Raw genomic sequence first — 7,081 nt, 5'->3', positions numbered from 1 at the left:
TTATTGTGAGGCACAAAAGCACTATCGAGCACTCTGCCTCTGGCCATGCCGACCCCTGGACCGGACTTTCACATTGCACACAAGCAGAAATGCATACATACACACAAAGTTTCAGGCACACACACACAAAATATGAACAAAAGTAAATGCTACCTATACCAAGGGCCTGTATATTAAATGTTACTGGTGGACTGCAGCCCTCATTGCGCAACCACACTTATGCAGACTGCAGTGCAATTTTTAATTGGCGTTTTGACCTGGAAAAAAAAACCTGTTGCTAGGCCTAAACCTTCCTTATTAATACATATAAGTCACCCCTAAGCTAGGCCCTAAATACTCATAAGGTTGGGTGCAAGGTATTCAAAAGTAGACCATGTGGGTTCAAGTTTTCCATGTCCTGGTAGTGAAAAACTTCGAAAGTCATTTCTCACAACTATAAGGTTTATATTTCTTTTCTGGCACTCAAAAACCTCCGAAGTCATTGTTCAACGCGGCAAGGCTAGTCTTCATGGACTAACAGTGATTTACCTTATTATATTTAATAAGTGATACATTCAGTTTAGGACCAACTAGATAAATACTACTTCAACACATTACTATTGTAATTTAAAATCCTCATTAATGGTAAAGCTGGACTTTACATTAATATTTTGGAAATACCAGTTTTGGAAAGTTTACGAAACAGTGATAGAGCGAATGCTTGCATTAATCTCAGCCACTGATAATGATAGCGTGGAAATCTCACAGTAATCTCTCTTTGTATTTTGAACAAAAGAGCTCCTTCATTAACATAGGCAAGTCGTTAAATGCAAATAAATATTGTTGTCAATAATGAGAGTTGTGGGTAGTTTTAAAGGGATTTACTTTCTAATTAAAGTCATGATTCTCTGGCTCGCCAGTCATTAGTCAGGTATTAATAAGGTTACAGAATTGATAATAGAAAAATAAAGTGAGTACAGAGCATATAATAAATTGCATACAGTGCATTCCATAAGGAAAAAAAAATCCTATTCTTAGAAAGAGAGGTACAAATGATGTCAGTCAGAACTCATGAAGAGTTCAAAATAAACCAAGAGTAAAATAGCATGAAGCGAAATCAATTATTTCTAATTGCAGAATCTCCCATTAAGAGAAATAAAGCATAGACAAAATATGCCTTGGCAAAGCCAGTTAGTGAAAGCATAAAGCTTTGGGATTTAATAAAAGTCAGAATGGAACAAAGCCTGTATCTGTTCTGCCTTTGTATGCATCTATTCTCCTCGCTATCAAAGTCTGCCATCTCCTCCTCTGCATCTGCAAATCACATCTGCTCAGCTCTCTTCAGTTCTTCATTGAAGTTTAAAACTCCTCTGCAGGCCTCCATCTTTAAATCTGTCTGAGTTTGTCTCTCGGTAAAGGTCCGAAATGCCTAACTAGGAACGCATTTATAAGTCAGAAACATTTTGCAAGCATATGGCATGTTCTTCATTCTGCATTCAATTGGAATCCAATATCCTAACCTCCACCTCTCTGCTGACTGCCGGCATCATCCATCAGGCAGGTGAAACCCTTTCCACAACATATTCTGCGTCTTAGTTAATATATCTTCATCTCCTAACCCTTTTTGAAAGAAACATTTTATTTTAATTAAACACATAACACTAGCTCCTAATAACTATGTCATTTAAGCATAATTAAAGCGTGACATGGAACTGCGGGGCATATTATCAAGCCTGTGCGATAAAATTATCGCCGCTTTATCGGCCGAAAACGGCCGATAAAGCGGCGATAATGGGCTTGATAATATGCTCTATGGAATTCCAATCGAAGCCCAAGTTAGATGTCTTCACATCTAACATGGGCTTCGATTGGAATTCCATAGAGCATATTATCAAGCCCATTATCGGCCGTTTTCGGCCGATAAAGCGGCGATAATTTTATCGCACAGGCTTGATAATATGCCCCTGCATTTTTTAAGTATGTGTGTTTTTTCGATTCTCGCTAAAGCAAAGAATTAACTGAGGCTTTCTTTAAACATTCACAGCAACTAAATAGATAAGGCAGGTTACATGCTGTAAATTATACAAGGCGTTCTTCTTTCACATGAGAAGAACATTCCTGTTATGTGATGGTCAAACTCAAGATTCCATAGCAGGCTAAATCTTGAGCTGCTTTCTGTTCTATACTTTAAAATGTTGTATTAATTCAGTACAAATTATATTCTACTACTGCACACATTTAAAACTTGTGCTAATTAAAATCACATTCCATAGTGAGGATAAAATCCAAACTAGCCACATTAAATCAAGCTATGAATTAATTGCACAATGTTTTACATGATTTATTAAGTAAACAGCGTCTGAATTAAGCCTGTCAATATCAAAGCTATCAGCCTGGGGCCCACGTCTGGGCATGTCCGTCTCACTTAGGGCAACACAATAAGTATACAAAACAGTGATGGAGGGAATGCTTGAATTAATCTCAGTCACTGGTAATCACTTTGCGCCACAACCCAATCCATTGTTATTTTGCATGCCATACCACCTTAGTTTGGATCTAGCTATATGCAAATCAGTCTTGACCCTGCTCCAATAGGAACAGTCCAACCTGAGCTGCCAAGCTAGGTCATGCCTGAACCAGAACACAAGCAACTCAAGACTGGTTCCGACCTAGTTATGGGCTAATCAGCCAGGTACAGCTTGATTCCAGAGACACAGTGTGCACAGGACCTATGTCTGGGAATAAACCATCCCACTTAGGCTGACACAATATGTATACAAAAAGGGAATACTTGAATTAATCTCAGCGACTGGTAATCACTCGAGGCCAAATCCCAATCAATCATTATTTTGCACACCATGTCACCTCATTTGAAACCAGCTATATGCAAATCATCTTTGACTCTGCTCCAATAGGAACAGTCCAAGCCCGAACTGCCAATCAAGGTCGTCCCTGGACCGGTACACAAACGCAAGCAACCCAGGACCAGTTTTGCCCTAGTTATGGTCACTAAAAACAAGCTGTACCCGGCTGAGGAGCCTACACAATATAAGAAAAATCACACACCAGTTTAGAAAAAGAAAGTAAAATATTTGAGACCAAAAATGACAAAAATCCACTCAGTAGAACCAGACTTATTCATTTCTTAAATTGAAAGTTAATGCCAGCACCTAAAAGATCAAAGTGCCAACCACAGGCATCTAGGTGTGCGAGATTGGGGCAAAGTCAAAAGTTATGGCCAACTACGATGGGGAGTGGGTCAGATACACAAAGTGGATTAGGCCTGTCTCTGCTTGCCTAGAAGAAAGTTTGAAGAAACCTGAGAAGGCAAAGGTCAGCAGGGCAAGGCAGCTGGCGGTGTATGAGGAGGAGGCATCATCGCCGGGGAGCCACTGACTGAAGTCGCAGTGAATAATCCTCCATTCAGACTTAGTCTCTTTTTTGGAGGAAAAAGATCTTCAGCAGGATGAAGCTGCAGGCTGGATCCAAAGAAGGCGCGACAAGGCCGGATACCCATTCTGCTAAGAGTTGCTGAATAGAATTTGCTGCTGCAGAGAAGAACATAGCAGTAACTGCCGCTAAGTCAAGCAGACCAGCAATGCACATTAAGTGGATCGATGAGCAGGTAGGTCCTGATCTACTCTCGGTTCTCAGACCACAATTTGGTTGAAAAATGTAAGTCCCAAGTTTTGGATTTGGGAACATTTAGCACCACCGCCAAGGTTCCCAAACTGGAGGGGAACCACTTATTTCTCTTGCATGAGAAATAACACTGTTCAATAAACCCTTTTTTTTTCAATTAAATTCAAAAAATCGTTATTTCGGTCAATATGACCTCAAAAGTACTGACACAATACACAAAGATACATAAAAATATACATCAAAGATCAGATACATTAAAAATGAGTAAGAAAAACAATTTGTAAACACTGTTGGCGCACATGTAAAGTAAATGAATTCCATGCTCAATTAAAACAATGCCTGCCTACAGTTCTTGATTGTTCGCAAGGAGAAAACAAGGAGGAACAAAAATCACATAGCGTTGTTTTATGGCAAGGAACAAGGATTCACCTGTGGAAAGTGCATAATGCAAATAAATAAATTACTTAAAAAAGAATTTCTAAAAAGGATGACCATGTGTTGTTATCGTACTATAGATAATAGGTCCTAACACTAGGAACCCCCTACAATACAGGCTATATCCACACCTAATTAATTTTTACAATAATTGTAGTAGTAGACTGATAAATTACAATTTCCCTAGAACATGATTAGGGGGCAAATAAACATGCTTGCTATAATCTGATTGTATAAAAACAAGAACTTATTTTAAAACTGATGGGTAAAACCACAAATCGGTATTTATCCTGGTTAATTAATACATGTAAACCGGTAAACACATCCTGGCTCTAGTTTAAGGGTGTTTTTAGAAATATCCTCTGTGTACACCACGTGACAAATAGGAAACCTGCCACTGAGTAAACAATCGGGGTACTGCAATCGTTTTTCAGTATCCTGAAAGCCTCAAAGCAACGTCTAGTACCAAGGTTCCTACAAGTCTGCACTAGCCATCGTTTTCTTGCCTTACAGTAGCCGGGGCAGCTGAAGAACACGTGGAGTACTGACTCTTCAGGACAGTCGCATGCTGGACACCTTAAAACTTGCAGACCCCCCCATTTATGTGTAAAGCAACGGAGAGGCAAAACCCCATCCCTGAATTGGAGGTAAAGCTTTCTCGCAGCTGTCGGCTTAATATCATCTAAACCCTTTTTATTGAAACACCCATCTACCTATTTCTGTGTAAACTCTGTAGAAACGAAACATGCACGATTGACTGAGTGAAACTGTTATCTATTGTGTCCACGATTATGAGACTGTTCCCATTCTAAAGGGAAACAAAGTTGTCATGTTTATGCGGTTGTCAGAAACTAATCCCTTCTTGTTTATTAGAGAAGTTTCTAGTGACCTCTGAGTTAGCTGGCACACACAAGTGATTAAGTTTAATGTACTTGATAGAGGCATACTGACCTCAGTCCTATGCCACAACTATAGTGTATATTATTCCAATGCGCAGAACCTATCAGGGATATAGGAAATACACTACAATATATTGAGGGCTTCTACTTGGACATCAATCACAACTGTGAACTTCATTATGAATGCGCAACATTAGCGTTTAAAGAAAACTATTTTCAATTTGAAAACAATCCACATATCCAAACCCAAGGAACTTCAATAGGTAGCACATTTCCTCCAAGTTTAGCATGTCTTTATATGCACCACTTTGAGGAAATACACTACAGCAGCGGCTGACAATGCAGGAAGTATTCAGAAAATAAAGACTAAGATGTGAGGCAGAGCTACTGGTTGGAAAGGAACACTTTTCTATAGGGTTATTAAAAAATGTACATCACAGTCATATTTAGGCTATACTGTTTTAGTTTTAAACCTATAATAACTGATAGAACCCCATCGAAAGGGAAATAGTCCTCATCAGTGTAAACCTATAAACACTGATAAACACCGGCACAGCCACAAATTAAATGCCATTGAAAGAAAGGAAAAGGAGCGTGAGTCATTTTTATTTTTTCCTGAAGGGGCCAATAGAATGTAACTTTGTTGTACAAGGTAGCAGCAAGAACGACTGGGCTAACATTATTCTGCTTGAGTTTTGTTGTTGAGAGATGTTCCTAAAATATTTTTTCTTATTTCTTTTGCTTTTGTCAGTTTTTTGGTCTTTGGTCTAAATATTTAGGGTTTAGAAACTTGTTTACGATCTTATTTAATTATTTTATAAACTGTAGAGAATCAAAAAAATATTTATAGACATATTTTTTACACAAATCCAAAACAGAATTTGTTGAAGAGGCTGGCCATGTCCATGACCAAATCCACCATGAAACTTGAACTCTGTAGCAGCTCTGGCACCAGTTTCTGCCTTTTTGTCAGCACCAGGAGGAGCAGCACTGCGCCTGTAATTGTCTCTATCAGCCTCACCACGGTTGAGACATGCAGGGCTCTCACCTTCAAGACCTTTGGGCCTTGACCTGCCAGTCTCTGGGTGGCTGCAGCACAGACTAGCTGTTACAATTTCAGGGTACATATGCAGGAAGTCTCTCAGGTACTAGAAGCCTTCATTGGTCAGATGGATGTATGACGGTACAACGCCTACCGTCACAACGCATCCCTTTACCACGCATCCCTTACAACGCAAGTCGTTACCACGACTTGCGTTGGGGGGGCGGATTTCGAATAGTATAATTTACTATTCTAACACCAGTCCCCGGGGACCCTAGGGAAGGTGTTGGGATAGTAAATTTACTATTTTTAATCCTTTAGCGCCCTCCAGCACAAGTCGTGGTAACGACTTGCGTTGTAAGGGATGCGTGCTAAAGGTACCGCGTTGTAAAAACTTCGTGGTAAACGATGTTTACCTGGTCAGATATCAGTAGAAATGCCTCCAGGAAAACTGCTCCTTCACAGAACCAAGCGATTTTAGAGACAGCATGGCCTTCATGACATGTAGGTTGGAGACATTCTTGTCAGCCAGCTCCGGATGCTTAGCCATTTGGACATCTTTCTTAGCTACCATCACTCCTTCTTTGAACAGGAGTTCATAGATAGAGATTCAGTTGTTCTTCTTGCACATAAACATCTCAGTGGCTGCTTGTAAGCCTGGAGCCGAGCAGGAAAGATAGAGAATCAGGAAATATCAAAATCCTATTTGATATTTTGACTATGATTGATTTTTTTCACTGATGAGCTAAATGGTTGGTTTCATAAGAATCAATCAATCAATCAATCAGGGATTTATAGAGCGCACTACTCACCTGTGAGGGTCTCAAGGCCCTGAGGGAGGATATGGGCAGCTCTGAGTTCATCCGAAGAGCCAGGTCTTGAGGTCCTTTCTCAATAGGTGCAGTGTCAGGCTTCGTCTGATGCTGAGGGGAAGTTTGTTCCATGTCTTAGCCACGATGTAGAAGGATCTGCCACCTGTTCTGGTCCTGTGGATGCGAGGGACAGTGGCTAAGGCAAGGTCCGCGGAGCGGACGTTTCTCTTTGGGTCGTAGAAGGAGATTCTTTCATTGAGGTATTGTGGTAC

General features: G+C 40.1%; 1 pseudogene; it reads right to left on the bottom strand.

Moving 5' to 3' along the window:
• Positions 1–5,770: 5,770 nt before the first annotated feature.
• LOC144821633 (small ribosomal subunit protein eS10 pseudogene) lies at positions 5,771–6,634 on the bottom strand (annotated as a pseudogene).
• Between the last annotated feature and the right edge of the window lie 447 nt (positions 6,635–7,081).

The sequence above is a fragment of the Lissotriton helveticus genome, chromosome 2_2 (assembly GCF_964261635.1).
Source record: "Lissotriton helveticus chromosome 2_2, aLisHel1.1, whole genome shotgun sequence".
In the NCBI taxonomy this organism is placed as follows: domain Eukaryota; kingdom Metazoa; phylum Chordata; class Amphibia; order Caudata; family Salamandridae; genus Lissotriton; species Lissotriton helveticus.
Note: the sequence above shows the minus strand (reverse complement) of the source record. Positions and strands in the feature narration are given on the sequence as shown.